Source organism: Ursus arctos, unplaced genomic scaffold (assembly GCF_023065955.2).
Source record: "Ursus arctos isolate Adak ecotype North America unplaced genomic scaffold, UrsArc2.0 scaffold_11, whole genome shotgun sequence".
Lineage (NCBI taxonomy): Eukaryota > Metazoa > Chordata > Mammalia > Carnivora > Ursidae > Ursus > Ursus arctos.
This window is the reverse complement of record NW_026622775.1, coordinates 31,505,435-31,526,452: the sequence shown is the minus strand read 5'-3', so window position 1 is coordinate 31,526,452 and position 21,018 is coordinate 31,505,435. Positions and strand designations below refer to the sequence as shown.

Genomic DNA, 21,018 nt, shown 5'->3' with positions numbered 1-21,018 from the left:
GTGAGTAGTAGCTTATTTACTGAGCAGAAAATTGCTCACCTTGGGGTGCCTGGGTGGCTCACTCAGTTAAGCGTCCAATTCTTGATTTCATTTTTTTTTCAAAGATTTTATTTATTTATTTGACAGAGAGAGACAGCTAGCTAGAGAGGGAACACAAGCAGGGGGAGTGGAAGAGGAAGAAGCAATCCCCTAGCAAAGCAGGGAGCCCGATGTGGGGCTCGATCCCAGGACCCTTGGGGATCAGGCCCTGAGTCGAAGGCAGCCGCTTAACAACTGAGCCACCCAGGTGCCCCCCAGCTCTTGATTTCAGCTCAGAGGGTCATGATCTCCTGTGTCTGGGCACCATGCTCAGTGGGGAGTCTGCTTGAGATTCTCTCTCTCCCTCTCCTTCTGCCCCTCCCCATGCTCACATGAGCTCTGTCTCTCTCTCTCAAATAATTTTTTTTAATTGCTCACCTTTATGAGTGCACCAACTCTTTCATGCCATGAGAAGCCTCTCGCTCTCTCTCCCTGTATATGTATAAATGCATATATATATAATTAAATAGTAAGTAAGTAGAATTTACCACCTGTGCTAAACTTTTCAGTTCACTACAGAATATTCTTCTGAAAATCAGGCAAATACTGGTCTGCAGAAACTCCCGGGATTAGTGGGGTTGGAGAACCAAATGGCTGGTGATCCATACCTAAGCTCAGGTCTGCTGTCCTGCAAGTATCTCCGCTCTTGTAACACATACTCCTCTAATCTGGCAGTCCCCACTTCCAGGCAGAGGGAGCTGGGCATGTAAGCATCGTGATTTTCATCAGCTAAACACTGGCTCCATGTCCCCAAAACTTCCAAATAATTTCCTATTCCTGTTACTGTTCCTTAACTATAACCCAAATGACAACTGTCCTCCTTTTATCCTCCTTAAGCTATGCTCAAAGAACCTACTCAGATTTCCATGAAATCCATTTACCAAGCAGAGACTCTGTGGAGTGCCAGGGTACACTGTGAGTGGGGATACGGGCTAGAATGTGTCTGGTTTGCTGGCATTGTTTCACTGGCATTTACTATAGTTCCCAGCACATATGTTCTTTAGGCACAACTGAAGAGAAAAAGAAGAAATATATGTTTGGACCTTACACACATATATTCAAGTCAAACAAATTACCTTATCAAAACAATTATTATTACTATACTCTTCAGATAATCTTTAGAAATACACAGGTCTAGAAACACATTCTAATACTAGTAATTCTGCAGAGTTCATAGTAAGAGTTTTTTTAATCTCTCGTTCTCTCTTTCCTTTCCTTTCTATATTCTGTTATTCATTTAATATTCACTGAGTATTTACTATGTATAAACAATGCTGTACCAAGTGCCCTAGAAGCCCAGTTAATAAATATCCCAAACATTCCTATAAAGGCGCTCTCCTTCTTTGAGCAAACATGTTAAGCCACGCCTAAGAAGTCAGTCAATAACATTTACACAGTTTTAATCTTTTCAGCTGCTAAATGCAAAATATTTCTAAGCTATGAAATTCTTTTTCTGTAGTAAAAGATAACTTTTCCAAATTATAAGAAATTTAAGAGATTTTAGGGTAGAAACTATAAAGATAACAGTTTATTTCAATGAAAGTTACATGTTTTCCATCTTGGTTGATGTTGTATCTTTTGGCCACATTCCTGGACTAAAAACAGGAATATGTTAACAAGTTATCAAATAGTAGATGGTATTAATAGAACACTGGGTATGAAAACCATGGTGCAGAATTATTAAATGGTTTCTCCACCATCAACAGAGACGTAATGACAAAACCTCTTTGGACGGCAGCCCAGTACCGTGAAGTAAGAATGGTTTGAGAGTCATAATACCTGGGTTTTAAACTGTATGATTTGAGAAAACTACTTAATCCCTCTAGATATCAGCTTTTTCACTCCATAAAAACAGAATATTAGGCTGAACCATTTGAAATTACCAATATGCAATCATTTTTTACCTACAAAAATGGCAATTTCATTTGGTTCAACCTCATAATAATGTTAACTTAAAACTTAAAAGAGTTGTTCTAAGCATTAAATGCTATGTTCTATTTAAAGCACCTGCACGGAGCCTGGAACAGAGAAGTACTAGACAAGTGCGAATGTTCTTTGCCCTTCCAGTGTCAGGTCTACAACATCAGCACAATTCCCTCCCTCACGTACCAGCCATTCATTTCACCACATCATTCCTCCATCCCTCTTTAGTCTTTACTAAAATACATTATCTAAATGTATTTTATAATACATTAGCTTAAATGTTAACACACACTGAAATTCCAGAAGATAAGTCAAATAAAAATCAAACAGGATTATAATCACTACTGATTTTCCAGTTTAACTCAGCAGCATAAAGGTTTTCCTTTCTACTTCTACTTCTAAATGGAGGCTTTCTGTTCCCCAAAGTGAGCACATATATAATAAACAGGATCATATCTGTTTTGAAATTAACATATTCAGAATCCTGTCAACAATAACATTATAAACTAGAAGACCCTAGGTTTGCAATTAATTACAATTTAATATCATTGTAGATTGACCTCCAAAGCTTTGCTTGAAATACTCACTAAGACCTAGGCAGTATTGATATGGTTGCTGGGTCATTCTGTAAACTGACAATTTTAGAAAAGCAGTGATGGGGGCGCCTGGGTGGCTCAGTCATTAAACGTCTGCCTTCGGCTCAGGTCATGATCCCAGCATTCTGGGATCAAGCACCGCATCCGGCTCCCTTCTCCGGGGGAAGCCTGCTTCTCTCTCTCCCACTCCCCCTGCTTGTGTTCCTCTCTTGCTGCCTCTCTCTCTTTCTGTCAAATAAATAAATAAATAAAATCTTAAAAAAAAAAAAGCGGTAATGGGGGTTGGAATAAAACACTGTAATGAAGAGGCTTTGAGGCTTCATGAGGAAGCTGATGCAGACATGGACAAACAGGACACCAAAATTTTATCATATTCTTACTTTCTTCCTTCCTACACCCTTAGAGTCAAAAGACACCAAATGATCCATAGAGAAAGGGTCCCTAAATCTAGGTTCTTCTCTGTCTGGTGAGCTCAGCTTCCAGAGGCTATTTAGATCAATAAGGAAAATAAGAGACTATCCAGGGAAATCAATCAAATCCGTGCTGATGATCAATAGTGTAACAAGCTTTCTAACCATTCATATCCATAAAGGTAATTAGGAGTCCTGAACATTTGAAAATATCACCATATTTTTTAAAGACATGTATAAGAACTTCCATGTTAATTCATCTAAAGCATAGACTTCATTTCCATTTGAATTATTTTCATTCTTCTGTTAATCTTTATCTCCTTTCTCAACAACCATTCACTCCTAATGACTTTCTACAGTGTAATAGTTGCAAAGCTAATCAATCATTGGATAACTATTTATGGAACGCTAACATGTACTCAGCACTACACCAGAGGCCAGACGGACATTAAAGAAAGCTTTTCTAATACTTCCTGAAGGGTTTTTTTTTTTCATTATTTAAAGAAGAATCTCAATATTTTACAAACTTGCAATGTCCTCTAACGACTCTTGCCTAATCACCTGTTGCCAAATCAAAGCTTAATGAAAATGCAGTCATGGTGTGATCATCTTTCCCTCAGCAGAGGCTTCATACTGCTCCATATCTGAAGAGGTGAGAGACACTGTGATTTTATATGATGCCCATGCTCGATCTAAGCCCTGTTCCTGATACTTAGATACTTAGAATCAAGGATAAGTAGGCACTCTCTTGCTTACTTCTGTTCACACAGCCGAGAGATGTCTTCTTATCACATGAGAATGGCAAACAGAGCTATCTTTGCAGACCATGTGAAGCCAATTAGGAGAGGCTCACCTATAGGGGGCCATAGTTATAAGCATGCCTCTAAACTATTACCTGCTCAGAACCTCAAAATATAAGACTCAAACTGTATGGTTTGGAACTGCACTAGTCTGAGTTGACTCTATAGCCATACATATTCTGTACTGTGTAGACGTTCATTTAAGCAGTGGGGAGCGGAGGGCATACAGAGTAAAACCACCTTATTATTACAATAGCACACTCTCAAATAATCAGTTAGTACTGGATTTTTACCATGTATAAATTTCCCATCTATGCAAAAGACAACAGAACTCTTGTTTGACAAACCATTTACTCTACTCGGGATCACTGGTATCAACTTACAGTGAGTCAACAAGACTGGAGAGTTCACATTTCTCTTCCACTCAGCAGAAAACACTGTGTTTCCTTGGCAACTGAGAGTGTTTGGTTGGACTTTCACTTTTCTCTCTACTTACGAAATGCAAGCAAGGAAGGAGTCCCACCAGTTGAGACTTGGTTCAGAAACACGTTTCTCTGCCTGAAGAAACTGAAATAACCCGTTTGGTGCCTGAGCATAACCCTGTTCTTCCTTAGATTTATCGTATCTTTATGGTCAAGTCTCAGGCAAATAATAAAAGGTAACTGAAATAGACAAAGTTTTTAATGCCTGAATTATTTCTTCATTAGGAAGCTTCTAAAATTCAAGTGACTAACAAGTTCTTATTCTCGGGACACCTGGATGGCTCAATTGGTTAAGTGTCCAACTGCTGATTTAAGCTCAGGTCATGATCTCAGGATTGTGAGATCCAGCCCTGCATCAGGCTCAGTGCTGGAAGTGGAGCCTGCATAAGATTCTCTCTCTCTAAGAAAAATAAATAAATAAATAAATAAATAAATAAATAAATAATTCTTACTCTCAACTAGCCCACATTATACTTTATTTTTCAAATCTAATCAACTATGTATGTAAATGAGACAATAGAGTAAATACCTTTCCCCTCCTCCCAAGTGAGGTCCATGAATGAGCTGCAGACAAGGCTTCCTCTGCTGGAGGAAAAGACAAACACAGCTCTTGACCTGAGGCTGTGGTTGAAGAGAAGCTGCTTCAACCTGAGGTACTTGGAAAGCCATTATGCAAACCAATAACCAACCACTTCGGTTTCCGTGTATATTTGCTACCAGAGCAGCTCCCGCTTTGCAGATCCTTTTCTGGATCAGGCTCTAAGCTTCCACTTTTATACTCGAAGAAACAAATGGGCTCATTGTGAAACCAGGTCATCTTTTCTCTTATAGCACTCCTCTTTATCCTTCCCTCACTGACACTAATTATACCCCATACCTGGAGACACCCCCTAAACAAGCTTTGAAGGCACACTGGGTATTTGAGCATACAGAGAGGACAAACCATGATTTCTAATCTTCCTTCACTAGTACACTATTCAAATAACAACACTTACATGCTTCTTAGTCCTGAGGGGTTCAGGCTCTATACACTACCTGCCCCAACCCCTACTTACTAGACTGAATAGTATAGCCTCAAAATTCATGTCCACCCAGAACCTCAGAACGTGACCTTTTCTGGAAATAGGATCTTTGCAGGTGCAATTAGTTCAGTAAAAAGGAGATCATAGGTTACAATGGCATAATAAGGACCTTATAAGAGGAGAGGACACACAGAGAAACGAACAGGGAAGATGACCATGTAATGACAAGATTAAATGAAGCAGCTGCAGGTCCAAGGAGTGCCAAGGATTGCCTGAAGCTGGGAAGAGTCAACAGCAGATTCTTCGCTAGTGTCCTCAGAGAGAGGATGGCCCTGCTGACACTTAACTTTGGATTTCTAATCTCCAGGATTGTGAGAATAAATTCCTGTTGTTTCAGGCTACTTGGTTTGTGGCAATTTGTTACCAGCAGCCCCAAAAAACAAATTCATACACTTCAAGACACTACTTGCTAGACATCCCCAGCCAGGTTCCTTGTTTTTTATCAGAGGGGAAAAATGATTTTTTTAATTGAACAAATTCTAAAAGACAGAAATGAGTCTTCTACAAAATTACTTTTCAGTATATTCTGGGTCAAAGAGGAAAATATATTTTTAAAAGAAATGATACAAGCTGCCTGGAGAAATCCCTGAAAGATCTTAACCATGACCACACACAATTTCACTTCCTCGGATAGGTGTCATATGAGTAGGACAGACATAATGAGGACTAGAATAGTGAAGGGTTTTTAAACTAGCCACAACAGCAAGTTTTATGAGAACTTTTCAAGGAGATTAAACACACACAAGCAACGTTTAGAGGAAGAGATGGCAGAGAGACCTAAAACATATAACACGTGACACTGTCCTCCAAAAAAAAAAGAATAAAGAACATATCATCGGTTGTGAAACAAGTAAAGGAAGCTTCACTCAAGCAATCCTTTAAAAGTTCCTTCCAGAAACAGAACAATTAGGGCTCCCAGAACTCTAACATAGTGATGACTTCTCCCAACAACTGGAGAAGACGGCAGCTTAGGCACGAGAAAAGAAATTCATGAAACCTCCACTGACACCCCCAACTTAGAACAAACTCAACTCAATGGTACAGGGGCGGAAAAACAGAATGTTCTAAACACTGTTCTCCACTACCTCAGATTAGAGTGATTCCTGGAAGCCAGAGGACCACCAAACGCACCCAACACACGCACTCCCCCTGAGGCAGAGAAGCATTCTCAAACCCCAAGTGCCCTTCACCAGAGAGCAATCCCCCCAGCATGTCCTGTACAACAGCTATGGGGAGGGGTGCCTGGGGGGCGCAGCTGGCCAAGCCTCGGACTCCTGGCTTCCAGCCCACCTGGCTCCGCACTCAGCGCGGGGGTCGGCTTCAGACTCCCCACCCCCACCCTCCCTCTCCGCTCTCCTTTCTCTCCAAAATAAATAACTAAATCTTTAAATAAATAAGTCTGAATCAATCAATCCATCCATCCATCCATCCATCCTATGGAGAGCCTCCAGCTGTCGCTCATCAGGAGGCCTCACGCGGCCCTCAGCTCCACTGCTGCCACGGAAGGCTGCGGGACACTCGCAGGCCCGTGGCGGGTCCACCCCGCTCCCGGGACCCGGCGCGCTCCAGGGCCACGAGTTCGAGTACCTGATGAAGAAGCGCTTGGCGATCATCGGGGGCCGCCTGTTGCAGGGCCACCCAAGCTACATGTCACCGCGCCGCCACCACAGCCTCACGGCCCAGCCCATCGCGCTGCCGCAGCAAGAACCACGGGCGGCGGCGTGCTCCACGGACGTCAGCGGCCGCCGCAGCTGCCGCGCATGCTCGTTCCGGTTCCCAGGCACAGTCATCAAGATCACGGTCACTGCCCCGTCCCGTGAGAAAATGGAGTAGCAGGAGGCTCCGGAGTGAGGCCACGCAGGCCCACGTGTCGCCCCTGACGATCGACATTCCAGACACCGTGGCCCGCTTCATCAGTACCCTTCCCTCCCCTACGGAAGGCGTCAGTGCAGGAGACGCCTGCCCATCCAGCCCCCAGGGAACAGATCTTGATGGGTTCAAAATGGGCTGTGTGATACCAGCTGACCTCAATAGAAGGGCCAACAACTTGTAGTCAGAAAATGAAAAGGAAGCTTCCGGTGGAGAGAGCCCAGAAGAGGACTCAAAGCCACCTTATTCCTATGCACAGTTGATCGTACAAGCAATTACAATGGTTCCTGATAAACAACTCACCCTAAATAGAATTTATACATCACTAAAAATTATCCATACTACAGGACTGTGGACAAGGAGTGGCAGAATTCAATTTACTACTATCTCTCTGAATCGTTATTTCATCAAAATACCAGGTTCCCAGGAAGAACCAGGCAAAGGCTTATTCCGGAGGACAGATCTACCTGTGAAAGCAAATTCATAGAGCAGGCTTCCAGGAAAAGATGGCCTAGGGGCATGGCCTTGCTTCAAAACCCCCCTGGGACCTCTCTCATCTAGAAGTGCCCTCGCATCTCCCAATCACACTGGAGTGCTGTCTGCTCACTGCAGCAGTGCCCAGACTCCCAAGAGCCTGTCGAGGGAAGGTTCACCGGCCCCCCGGAGCCTGAGCCTGGCACCTCACAGTCCAAACTGGCGGTCATCCAGGAGGCCCTGTCTGCCCAGAGCACACCAGGCTGTCTAGCTGGCCCATTTTAATCACCATGCAGCAGCAGCTGCCACCAGCCATCAGGCCTGTCACCCACACGGACACAGTCCCATGACCACCTCGACCTCCCAGCAGCTTGTCGTGCCGAGAGTGCACGTCATCCATCAAATCCCAGCAGTGTCTATCACCAGCAGGGCCAGCCTGGCCCCAGCGAACACAAACATTGTCGCCAGCCAAGCAGTGGTCACTCAGGAGGCCGTGCTGACCCCTCCTAAGGCACAGCTGCAAGAGAATGGAGATTACAGAGAAGCAAAGGTGCAGGTAGAACCTATTCTTGCAATTAGCCATGCCACACTAGGCACTGCTGGCCGGATCACTCAGACCTCACCATAGTACAACCGGTGCCTCCAGGGCCGCACCAGTTGCCCATAAAAACTGTAACACCAAACGGGACTTACATGGTGCCAGTCCCTGCTGCCATCCACGACCGGGTGAACAATGCGGAGTGAGTCCTCTGCACAAGCTGGTAACACATGCGTCGGTGTCAGCCTCTTTGCTCACAGAGCATGAGAACGGTGACCAGTCAGAGCAGCCAGAGAGAGGCAGGTCAAGACAGAAGACAGCACAAGCATGGTCATTGCCCTGAGTGTGGACCAGAGCCAGCAGCTGGCAGGGAGAAGAACGTCCCAAACGAGCCACTGGGACTATTACCACTAGGAAAACCTGTGCTGTGTGGGAGGTTTCAGTTCTTGGATTCCCCACGAAAGACTTACATGAGGGTCCACGCTCAGCGAAAGACAGCCAGAAGAAAGGTAGCAAGCACAAAGCAGTGTCTTAAGGACAGTACTCTCTCAAAAAGAGAGAGTGGGCAGGCCCAGAGGGGGCAATTCCCCTGAGGCTACAGGGGTACTTTCTTTTTATGGGGGGGAGTCTTGGGTCATGGACAGGGTGGTCTCTAAAAGTGGCTGCTTTCTTTTTATGGGGGGGAGTCTGGGGTCATGGACAGGGTGGTCTCTAAAAGTGGCTGCTTCCAATCATTTGGGGGACTCCTCCCGCAGGTTGGGAGGGGGAGTGTTTGACCCTACAAGGTTTCTATGGGAATCTTCATGGCAGCCTTCCCCCATGGTGGGGGAGCTAAAACCGCCATGCAAATGCATTATAATGAGTCTAGGGGTTACCCAGAGCAGAGGTGTAAGGGGAGAGGCAAACTCTGCATCAGTGACTCTTGGTCTGTTAGCCCCAGGGCCTTGGAAGCCACAAAGTCAGGATGTTGTGCCCCCGGGGGCTGCTAACATGTAACCTATTTATCACCGTCCTTGCCTCCAGCTCCTGTGTAACTGTCTACTCTACCAGGACCGCTTTTTTTACTTTATATTAACTCTGTGATGTCAAAAGGAGACACTGTCTCTCACCTACGCTGGAAGCATGGTGTCTCAGTGGATAGAAGGCCCTGCGATTGGACTTCACCTTAGCACTGAAAACACAGAAACACAGGTGGCCTTAAAACTCCTTAAAGAAAGAAGTCACACCTGAACAAAACCACCTGCAACAAAGCCTCGTTCCGGAAGTGCTTCCCCACTCTGAGCTCAGCTTGTAATTCCCATCAGAGACTTGTCCTTGGTAAGGGCAGCTCCTAGGACGGGCAGAGCTGCAGGAACAGGGCCGGAGCCCTCCCTGCCGCCCTCCCAGGACCCTTGGCATTGGTACTGGTAGATAAGGCAGTATTTTGTTGTTCTTATTTGGAATTAGAATATTTTGAGGTATGCTTTCTTCAAATTTGAGGTATGCATTATTCAAAATAATGGGGTCTTTGACATTTCAGATCGCTCCACTTCTACTCTGGAAATTTTGGAATCACACAGGAACTTTCATTGTTGATTTCATTTGGGGAAAAGAAACAGTGTCATTTTTGTTTTGGTTTTTGTTTTCAGCCTATGGAATGATCTCCTTTTGTCCTGTTAAAGTTCGGGTGGAGCTACCTGAGGACATGTGCAGGTGTTCCAGGGTAGAGCAGGAGCCGGATGCATGTAGTGCACCCCCAGCTTGGTGTGCAGGATGGACGCACAGACAGACGCACAGACAGACTCCCACGCAGGGCTGCATGTAACCATGGCCCACAGAACTGCTGGTCTTGGGGCTGCACCTAACTGGCTCTCTTTCCTGCTACTTTTTGCGGTTTGTTTCCTTTTGTTGACTTTGTTCCTGACATAATTTTCCACTCTAAATATAACAAGCCTCCTAAGTGTTGTGTGTGTTTAAAACGACAGAACCATTCTACCTCATGTGGAAAGAAGATTCAGTCTTATACTACACACCCCCTTTCCAAAAAAATAATAACTGTGGAGAAAGAAACAGAAACATAAAATCAAGGTCCCTTGTAGGTCTAAGTGTTCTTTCCAGCAACTAGAGTTGTTCTTTCCCAACTCTCAGAAACAGAAGGTGACGTTATACCATCAACACCTTGCCTCAAGCTCACATTATAAGATGAGGGTGCAAAGAGGACCCAAGTGAAAACAGAAGGGAGCAAAATAGAATCTACCCAATCCATCTGGACCAATGAGAAGGCCTAGACAGCACCAACCCCTTTCAAAAATGAGAAGCGTAAATACAAAAGGCTCATCAACAATACAAAAATACTAAAGCAGGAAAAATATTAAAAATAAAAAAATGGGACAAGTCTTAAAAATTTTTCTAGAATAAGCATACTCCAAGAAATTAGACTTTTAGACTTTGCATTGTGACAGAAAATAAAGAAATAAGATGAAATAAGATGTCAGAGGAAAAATAAATGATACAATAAAAAATTTTAAAGGGAGAGGTAATGAAAAAAATTGAAGACCACAGACAGCTAAGAAACGATAAATAAATATGAAGCAGGAAAGAACGAAAATGAGAGAAAAATAACTCTGATATGTGGGGGACAGTTTTGAGAAAATTGTATACCAAACAGGAAGCAAAGATAAGGAAGTATTTAAACAAAAATGATAGCAGGAGGACAGACACCAGCATTTCAACAAACAGGTCAAGGGCGCCCCTGAAATATGAAATAGTAAATGGAATTGAAAAAACATTAAAAGGTATTATGAAAAAAACTTTCCCCAAATGAAGAAAGAACCAAATTTGTGAGTCAAAGGACGTAGTATGTTACAGAAAATAGTAATATAAAACCACCACAACTAATATGCATATGCTGAAAAAGTTTTTATACTTCAAGGATAAAAAAATTTTAAGTTTTCTCTGAGTATCCATGAGAAGACAAACAAAAACAAATTTAAAGTCACTTATAAGCAGCCAGAATATTTTGGTTAAATCATAAAGTCAGACCTTGTCACTTCTCTCTTCAAACCAATCCAGTGTTTCACCTCTCATTGTGATATAAGCCAAATTATTAAAATAATCGATAAGGCTCAATCTGCTCTTAACCTCAATTAGCATTCTGACCTCATCTCTTCTATTCTTCACCTCACTTCATTTGTTCCGGTTAAACAGGCCTCCATATTGTTCCTCATATATGCCAGATATGTTCACCTCAGGGCCTTTGCACTTGCTGTTTGCCCTGCCTGGAATGTTCTTGATGCAAACATTTGTAAATCTTGTTCACTCATATCTTTCAAATGTTAACGTCTCATGGATTCTTTTCCTGACTGCCCCATTTAAAGGTAACCCTCACTCTGGCACTCCATATCCCTCCTTTTCTTGTTAAATTATATTTATTTATCTATACAATATAGATCATTAGTTATTTATTCATTTTGCTTATTGCATATGTCCTCCCACTAGAATTTAAGCTCCAGGAGAGCAGAGATATTTGCTTGTATGCTGTTTATTTCTATACAATCAGTACCTAGAATAGTGTCTGTCCAATGGTAGAAGCTCAATAATTATGTGTCAAATGAATGAGAGGGGAAGAAGTCATCTATCTCAAAGCTCTCCATAGGAATATTCCATTCCAGAAGATAGTAGATAAAGAAAGAGAAATATGTGACCCAATAGTTTATCTTCACCTTATTCATGTATGAAAGCAACAGAAAGAGATTGCTAGATGTAAATGATCTCAGAAAATATAGTACCTGTGCCCATGTTTTGCAAACTTTTGTTATTAACAAAATTTCATTAAACTAAGAGGTAGTGTAAAATACACATGCTTTGGAATATAGAAGCTACTTTATGAAAAGATTAACAGTACATATTAATTCCCTTTTAATTATGGCTAAGGCAAAAAAAACTATTAAAGTTGCTCTAATTAAAGTTAAAAATTAGTTACAAAAAATGTAAACATCATCAGTCTTTACAAAAACTATACAACAGAAAAAACAATAACTATAATAAACTTAGTTATCCTAGAACATAATAGCAGAAATCAAAAGGAAGGGACAAAGGTCATTAAAGTAAACCTGTGCTATGTACCTAATATTTCACACTGGGAGACTGGATTTTGTTGCCAAACCCTCTTATATACAATTTGTTGTGGTAAAAACAAATTAAATTGTGTGGGAGGGCAATTTGGCAGTATCTGTAACCTTTTAAAATATGTATAGAAATTGATTGCAAAAATGATCTTAATTTTTCATACCTTTGCCAATGCTCTCCCACTCATACCCCATACTCTCAGCCATGTAGCTTGCTTTGGCCAGTGGGATAATAGCAAGCTCGACACAAGAGACTTGAAGGAATGCTTCTCCCTCTCATTGACCTGTCTTGCCGCAAGAGAACATGTCCAGACTAAGCTTCAAAGAAAGACACTGAGGCTATCAGACCAGACGATAGCTAGCTAACCCCAGACATGTGAGAGAGTCCCACCAAGATCAGCAGGACTGCCTAGCCAAACCACAGCTGACTGCTGGCCTTTGACTGGATCTTAGCCAAGAAGAACCATTAAGCCAGTATGTCATCTGGTGAATAATAATAAATGAGGGACTTAAGCATTTAGGACTTACCCTAACATACATGGCATTACCCTTTGAAAGCAATTCTTCCTGAACCTACATTAAAAACACACTTCCCTTCTCCAAAAAGAATTGTAACAATTCTTTTCTTATTGCAAAGAATGCCACAGGAATGTTTATTGTAGCATTTCTGCTCATAAGAATATTCATTGTAGCATTGTTCGCAATATGAAAATATTTGGAAACAACATAAATGATCATCAGTAGGAGATGTGTTAAAAATCTTTTCATCCAAAAAGAAGGTATGTGGGGATTAAAAAGCATAACTTAGATTTATAGATTTTATAGATTTATAGATTTTATAATACCACAACATGCATTACTCAGGGATGAAAATGAGTTACAGAATGATATACAGACCTTTATATTTCATAAATAATATATAGACTTTTATATTTTATATTTCATAAATACACACATGTACATGTGTAGGAAAAAGCGTTGGCAAGGATACCAAGTTGTTAACGGTTATTAGTACCAGGGAGTCTGAAAGAACATAATTATGAGAATGACTTTCACGTTTTCCTGTATATACTTGTGTATATTTTATTTTTACAGTTATATGTAGTGTTCTTGTTCTTTAAAAAATAAGAAAGACTTTTTTAACTATAAGGAAGAAATTTTCTATGGAGTCACACATTACTCAACATATAATTAACGTTTATGAGGCCCCGGGTATCAGACAGATCCACTGTCATTCTCGCATTTGCACACAACTTCCCATTCAGCGAGTGATTGCCCCAAAGTGAACTCATTTCTCTGACTTAGCGAGGGCTGAGAAATCATCATCACAATCTCTATAAAATTGGGTTTATTAAGAGCATCCATACTGTTTATGAGTCATAGAAAACATGTTCATTTTCCTATCTGTGTTAAAAACTGCTTGGAGGATTGATGGAGTATTGCTTAGAAGATGTTCTAGAATTCAGATGAAGATGTGTTAGGATAAATCATTACTAGTTACTATATACTCACACATACTTAGACAATAGAGCTCAGAAATTGATTAAATGTACTGTCTCTTCTTTGATCTCTCTGTCGCAGCCCCAGGACAAAATTCTCCTGAGTGCTTGGCAGGGCAGCTGAGAGGAGAATTGCTCCTTCTCTTGCTGATACAAGCTTGTGCTGCAGTGAGGGCTGGCCAGAAAGGTAAGTCAGTTAGCAGCAGTGCTCACAGAGGGACTAAGAGGTACAGGACTTTATTCTAGGTGCTGTGGGAAGGGAAAAAAGAACTGGGCCATCACGGGGTCCTTAACCTCAGGGAATGCCTGCTGGCAATCACACTGCCTCTCTTTTTTTGGTAAAAATAAATTCTGATGAGAGGAACTAAGACAGACGTGGGAACTGTCTACCCACTGTGAATAGACACGCATCATTCCAGAGTCTCCTGCAGCCGCTGAGTTCTGAAGGAGGGAACAGAGAAGGGGGGAGGAACTCACCTGTCCAATTACAATCTACCCCGCAGTAGAGAGTACTGCAAATGCCCCAGGTCTCTCTCTCGCTGACAGAGCACGTATAAAATCTGGGACACCTCAGTTCTTGGCTTGGTATCCAAAACAAATCAGTTTTAATTAAATACTGTTTCTCAAAAAAAATTAATACATACATACATACATATTGTTTCTCTTCTTGTTCCCAAATTTATGGTTACAGCAAAGTTATCAGCTGGAAAGTTGTTTCCCATGTTAGTATTTTGAGGGGCGTCAGGTGGTGGTTTCTGTGGGACGGGGGTCTTGTGAGCCATTACTTCACCAGGATCCCAGAAGTCATGCCGATGAAGGGGGAGCAGCATGCTGTGTGTTGGCATATTTACCTCCACCCTCTTCAGGGGCATATGTCACCCTAGTAGGTGAGTGAGCCCTTTTAGAACAAGAGCTTGAAAGCTTGAAAGGTCACAGAGTCTGACTAGGAAATGAAAGTCTAAAAGTGAGGCAGAAGGAATACAAATTCTGACTGCGGACTGACATGGACGCTCATGGATTTGATCATGGGCGTGCCAAAGGCTTCTTCACCAGTCATGCAATCCTGCCTTGGCACTAACTGTTGATATATTATTTTTCAAATCACTTGCTTCTCAGGGCCTCAACTTCTTTATTTGAAAATAAATTCTAGAATCACAGAATTGGAAGCAACCTTAAGGGACAATTAGTTCGATCGTCTCTCCCGAGGATTTCTACATGATCTCAAATGTTTCTCTATACTAAGGCTTTCTGGAATTCCATGGTTCTTGTAAGAATGTAGACAGAAGAACAAAGAGAGTTGAAGTCAGTAAATCACTCCCCACCTCAACCACTAGTGCTGACATCATATCCAGTAAGGACTGCATTAAGCCATCCTCAGAGGGCAGGAGAGGCATGATAAGGTCAGAGGCATTGTCTCTCTCTCTGCACCAGGTCGTGACATGAGAGAGGAGAAAGGTGCCAAGCAGAGGATGGGCTGTCATACTGCTCTACACACAGGCGACTGCTATCAGATTCCATCTTGCTTTACGTGCTTCTCTAGCTTTCAAACTCCTCCTGCTTTTATGTCAATGGTGAAAAAAATATCTGCCATGATAATCCCTCGAACACCCTTATCAGGCTGTGGAATGAATGCACCAAGGTGGGTGCCAAAGAAACCACCTCCAATTAGGGACAAAGCCCAATAAAAAGTGATTAGGATGCAAAATAACGTGAAACACCTTCAATCCCATAGTTAAGATACAGGTATATACGTTTACCAACACACATTTGTATTTGTAAGTAGGATCTGTGCAGATGATCGAGGTCAGATGAAGTAGGCTCTAATCCATCCAGTATGAACGATGTCCGTAGAAAAAAGTCAAGGAACGTCTAAGGTTATCAGAATGGAGAGAAAGGCTTAGAACAGATTCTACTGCAGAGTCCTCAGAAGGAACCAAACCTGCTAACACCTGGATTTTGGACTTCTAGCCATTAGACTAAGACCGTACATTCCCGTTGTGTAAGCCACCCGGTTGGCGGTCCTTTGTTATGACAGCCCTAGGAAACAAAGAGCCAGAGACCAATAATACATCTTCCTCATGAAATTGTGAGGCGAATCCAATGAGTTAATAAATATATATATTATATTTAGAACACTGTCTAGCATATGGTAAGTCAATAAATACTGTTATTAATTATTTACTGCATCCCATTCAACACAACCGTAACATATATTCAAGTATAACACCAAAGGCGTGACCAATAAAACAAGGCAGTTTACTCAAATTGCTTTTCATCGTTTTCCCAATTGGCATTCATCATTCCTAGTTCTATGATTGAGAAAGAGTTTTCTCAACTTTCTCTTAAATCACACCTTATTTCTAAGTCTGGCAAATTTATGATATATATTTTCCCCACACTTAAGTGTCTCCCTTTTTTTCGCACTAATTATAGTATCCAACCTTCTCAGGTCTCTGTTCCCAAATTTCTCAGAAAGATCTAACACTTTTACTCGAGATCCTTTTTAATCACCAAGATGTTAATGTGTTATTACTCTCAAGGAGAGTACAATTTGAGTTAAGAATCAAAGTCTTAAGCTCAAGAATGGGCTCTGCTATTGGAGGATTTTAACCTTAAGCCAGCATTTGAATAGAATCTTAGAGAGCTGAGGGCAGGAAAGATGAAATTCAAGGCTTTCCTGAGACTTCTGAAGGCGCCCCCTCTTTCATAGGTCTAGGCTAACACAGTCTCAATTTTGTTGCTTTGACAATCAAACTTGGTAATAATTCAGTCAAAACACAGTGACTTAGCCTATTACCATGAGTTTAGAGAAGAGGGACACAACAGTTATCTCTCATCAAATGGAAATCTACTTGATAGAAGTCAGAATCAAAGCATGTGATCAAGCCGCCAGCTATTTAAGTATCAGCTTGAGGTAATTGAACGTAAAATTCCAGTGCCGTGTGGTCCCTACTTTGACTCCTGCATCAATGGCTTAAAAAATAAGCTCTATGGACAATCAGAATTTTGTTAACCTTAAGTCAAAATTGGTGTACAAACCTCCCAGAGGACATACCAAATCAAGTCAACTGAAAATCATTCTATAAGCTGTATAACCCTCGCGCTCCCAACAGAAAACAGATGGCATGTTCAAATAGGGTAATTTAAGGAAAATTGAATTAAATAATTATTTACAAAGATACGGGCAGCATACAGGGAAACCCCAAGGGAAAGTGTAGAACGTGGGGTTAAGAACTATAAATTGCCTCTGCCACCTGTAGTCTAGGAAACACGCAGAGGGAGCAGCAATCAGAATCTGGAGCAGGCAAATCCTATGGAGAGGCTTCCTGACATTCCAAGCATGCAGCCAGCTCCAAGCAACCACAGGGAAGGAACAGGAGGCTAAACACCCTATCTCACTTTCCTCCTCATTCTCTGATCTTTGGGCAGTGTTCTCCATAGTTGTTCTAGTATCAACTTTTAGAAGCCAGAAGACTAGAAATCTTACAGATAAAATGTCCCTCAGGTCAGCATCCAGGAGTACAGAGCAGAGAATGTGGGCAGTGGGTCAAAGAAGAGATACCTAGCATAACCTATGACCTTGGATACATCACAGGACCTCTTCAAGGCTGCATTTTCCCATTTTGGATCCCAGCAGCCAACCTAGTGCTAACTCAGAGTCAAAAGTTGAGTGAAATTGAGTCTGTAAAATTAGGTATTTAAGATAAGTAAGTTCCATAGCTCCTTCCAACTTTAACATTCTCTGATTATTAATTCGTTCAATGTCCTCAAATATTATTCAATAGTTATTGCCCGACCATAAGGAAGAAGTCACAATTGCTAAAGATGAATTTCACATCCCAGTCTTTAATGCTGTATTCTGTTATCTCTTCCATATAAAAATTCAAAAATAAATTGTTCGAGTGTTATTCAAAGAGATGTCAAAAGAAAAGAGAGACCAAGATATTTAGTTGAAGACATGATTGTGTGATAGTAAAGGAGAAAAAAAAATCACTTTGATTGTAAAATTAGATACACTGAGGTTATTTTAGGCTTATAAGGGAATAACCTGTAATATGCCATAACAATGGGAGATTGGGAATATTTCTGGAAATATTCTTGCAATTTTTAGTGCTTTATTTCAGTAAATATTTTTGAGTACTGCTCTTGGTACTTTAATTAGTACTCCTAGTAGAGGCTCAAAAGTGTTTATTAGATTAAAAAAACACCACCAATTATTTATCAGAAATACGTGGTTTTGCATTTAGGTATACAATTAGAAAAAAGGTTGCTACTTATTTTATTTTCCACCAATGTTTCACTTAGAAATTTGCAATAACTCCTTAATTTAGGATTATATATTTCTGGCAACAATTTAATTTCTCAGTAATTGTTACACACATAGGTACCAATTGAATTGCTTAGAGTTGTTAGCAAAAACTAAGCCAAGAAGGGCCCTGTATTTTTTTCCAGATATTTATTTCAAAACCACTTTCTACTTCTATTCCTAAAGCTCCTTCACTGGTAAATAAAGCACACAAGTATACTTTTTGATTCATCCCAACTCATTTTGCAATCAGCTTGCCAACCCCATAAATCTTAAGTGGGTACTTATTAATTTTTCCCCAAGGACTTATCCTTAGGGCTTTTGATTCTGAATTTACCCTATTTGATTTTGTCCTCTTTTCCTTAGTGAGTCCAATCCATCTGCTCCCTTGAATTGTTTTGTTTTTTTTTTACTTTATTTTTTTTTAAGATTTTTTATTCATTTATTTGACAGAGAGAGATACAGCCAGCAAGAGAGGGAACACAAGCAGGGGGAGTGGGAGAAGCAGGCACCCAGCAGAGCAGGGAACCCGATGCAGGGCTCAATGCAGAGCTCGATCCCAGGACTCTTGGATCACGCCTTGAGCCGAAGGCAGACGCTTAACGACTGAGCCACCCAGCCGCCCCGCTTGGATTGTTTTATACTTGTTGAGTGTTTGTATTGGGGTGGGGGTGGGGGGAGCTTCCCTTAATACTCCTCTAATTGCTTTTCAGCTTTCTTCTTCCCCTTCCCTACTCTTCATTCAATTTGTTTTTTATTCTTTTTTTTAAAGATTTTATTTATTCATTTATTTATTTGAGAGGGAGAGCTCGCAAGCGGGGGAAGGGAGAAGGAGAAGCAGACTCCCTGCTGAACACAGAGCCCAATGCAGGGTTCGATCCCAGAACCCTGAGATTATGACCTGAGCAGAAATCAAGAGTCAGACGCTTAACCAGCTAAGCCACCAGGTGCTCCAATTTCTTTCTTCATTATTACATAAACTTTTTTTTTGGCAGGTCTTCAATGAGATACTCAATAGAATAAAGGGTCATAGAATTAACTGGTAAGACTGTCAGAATTTAGCAAAGTTCTTCTAATGTGTTCTTCCACTGAGTGCTCTCCTCCCCCTCACTATTTCAACTTCTTTTCCAAGGACTCTCTTTTCCAATGGGAAAAAGATGTTCCAAGAAACCTAAAATGACTTTATCTGGCTTTCACTGCTATTTCGGCTGCACAGCTGGGGCTAGATCCCTGGAGCCCTGCTTTGCAATTAGATGATTTAACCTCAATTCTATTCTTTGTAACAAACAGCAAACAAGACCCATATTCCACTTAAATATTATAATTTGAAAAGAATTACATACCTGATATTCTTTCCTTGAAACACTTGGTTTATAAAGACATGGAAAGAATGTTCTATTCTGAGTGTGTCAGGAGCTCAGAGATGAGAGCTGATAAATTGTCCCCTGAAATCATTAAAAATGCTGTTAAAAAAGTATGTTTGACATCTTAATAGGAAAATGACAAAATAAAATGTCAGTAATCCTGCTTCCCGTACCTAAGGCTCTATTAGACACACTCTAAATGATGGTGACTAACACCTGCTGTCAGGCACTGCCTTCACAAGATATAAAAATAACTGCTCTAAATATCCTAAACAAAGTTGGAAGTGTGTGTCGGCCATCTGTCTGCTCTAATTGGTTTTTCATTAGAACCCCATGATTTCTTGAGATATATTTCAGTTTTGTCCCTCTGTTTCCTTAAACTGACCTCTGGGTGGTGGGGAGGACTGGCCACCTGAATATATGTGGGGCACTCCCCTTTAAAGGTCCTATAACCGAACTCGGACAGGTTTCAGTTTCTGATTGTTCAAGTGTCCAACATGGAACGATTCAGGTCAGCAGCCTGCAAACTGTAGGTAGCACTTGTGGCAAGGCCCCCGCGAGGCTCAGAGTCAACGCCCCTTCCGTGTGCACAGGCAGAGGTTCACTTTTGCTCCCCCAGAGTTCCGTGAAACACCCGGTGGGGAGGAAATGTAACCAGCACTTGCTGAGCTCCAGCCGAGACTCGAGCTCTGTACTTGGTGATTTCTGTGCTCTACCATCACCCCCACCCACCACCCTACCTTCACCCCTAAATGGAAGGGAACTGGAGCAGCAGAGCCCTCAGCCACTGGGGCCGGGGGAGGCTTAGGGGCAGTTCTGATGAAGCATCACATAAGCTGTTTCCCATTTCTACTCCTGGCTTACCGAAAGCACTTTCAAACCTCTCCCATTCTCAGACACAAAAGATCAAGATACTCGAGTTCAAAAGATCCCTGGAAAGTGAAAACAGATGCAAGAGAAAGGATGAAGGGCACAATCAGTAACTTACTTACAACTCCCATGTTCCGTTAAAAGTCCCTAAAGTACAACCATATCATGCGCCGCAAGAAGAGTGTGAAACATCGCAGAGATTCACACCAGCTAGAAAGTAGGCCCTTAGCCATACTGTTGAAGGACGTGTGATCGCCAGTTTCTTAGTGACAAAGAAGGAGAAACGGATCGCTCAACCCCCTGTGTTTCCTTGGCGGTTTGTCATATATCACTGCACATAAATATTCATAGTTCTCTTGAAAGAGTGCATTTCTAACGTTCTCAATAAAACCTTTAGTAGTGGTCCTTGTAAATTCCATTATGAAAGATCCCTCTAGTATTGCTATATACAGATACTTGGTGTCGGTGGATCTTCTCTGAATATTTTATCCGAGTAGAAGACAGGATTCCGGTATCCAGCATGGACCGACTCAGGTCAGCAGCCTGCAAACTGTCTGGCTATGCGACACGTTATGCCACCGTCCTCCAGAAGAAAGGGTAGACCAGGCTTCTCTGCAGTTC

The 21,018-nt window shown here is 41.7% G+C and overlaps 1 protein-coding gene and 1 pseudogene across 8 annotated transcripts in view; one reads left to right on the top strand and one right to left on the bottom strand.

Moving 5' to 3' along the window:
• ZNF330 (zinc finger protein 330) overlaps positions 1-21,018 on the bottom strand; it is a 118,210-nt gene that overhangs the window by 17,240 nt on the left and 79,952 nt on the right. For 5 of the 8 annotated variants that reach the window (XM_057310087.1, XM_057310085.1, XM_026499390.4 and 2 more), the window contains one exon: positions 1-21,018. This exon is cut by the window's left edge and continues 17,240 nt beyond it. The gene's annotated coding sequence lies outside the window, so the exon portion shown is untranslated. The other 3 variants (XM_057310090.1, XM_057310089.1, XM_057310088.1) reach the window with 3 other exon arrangements.
• On the top strand, positions 6,808-8,845 carry LOC113255482 (forkhead box protein K2-like; annotated as a pseudogene).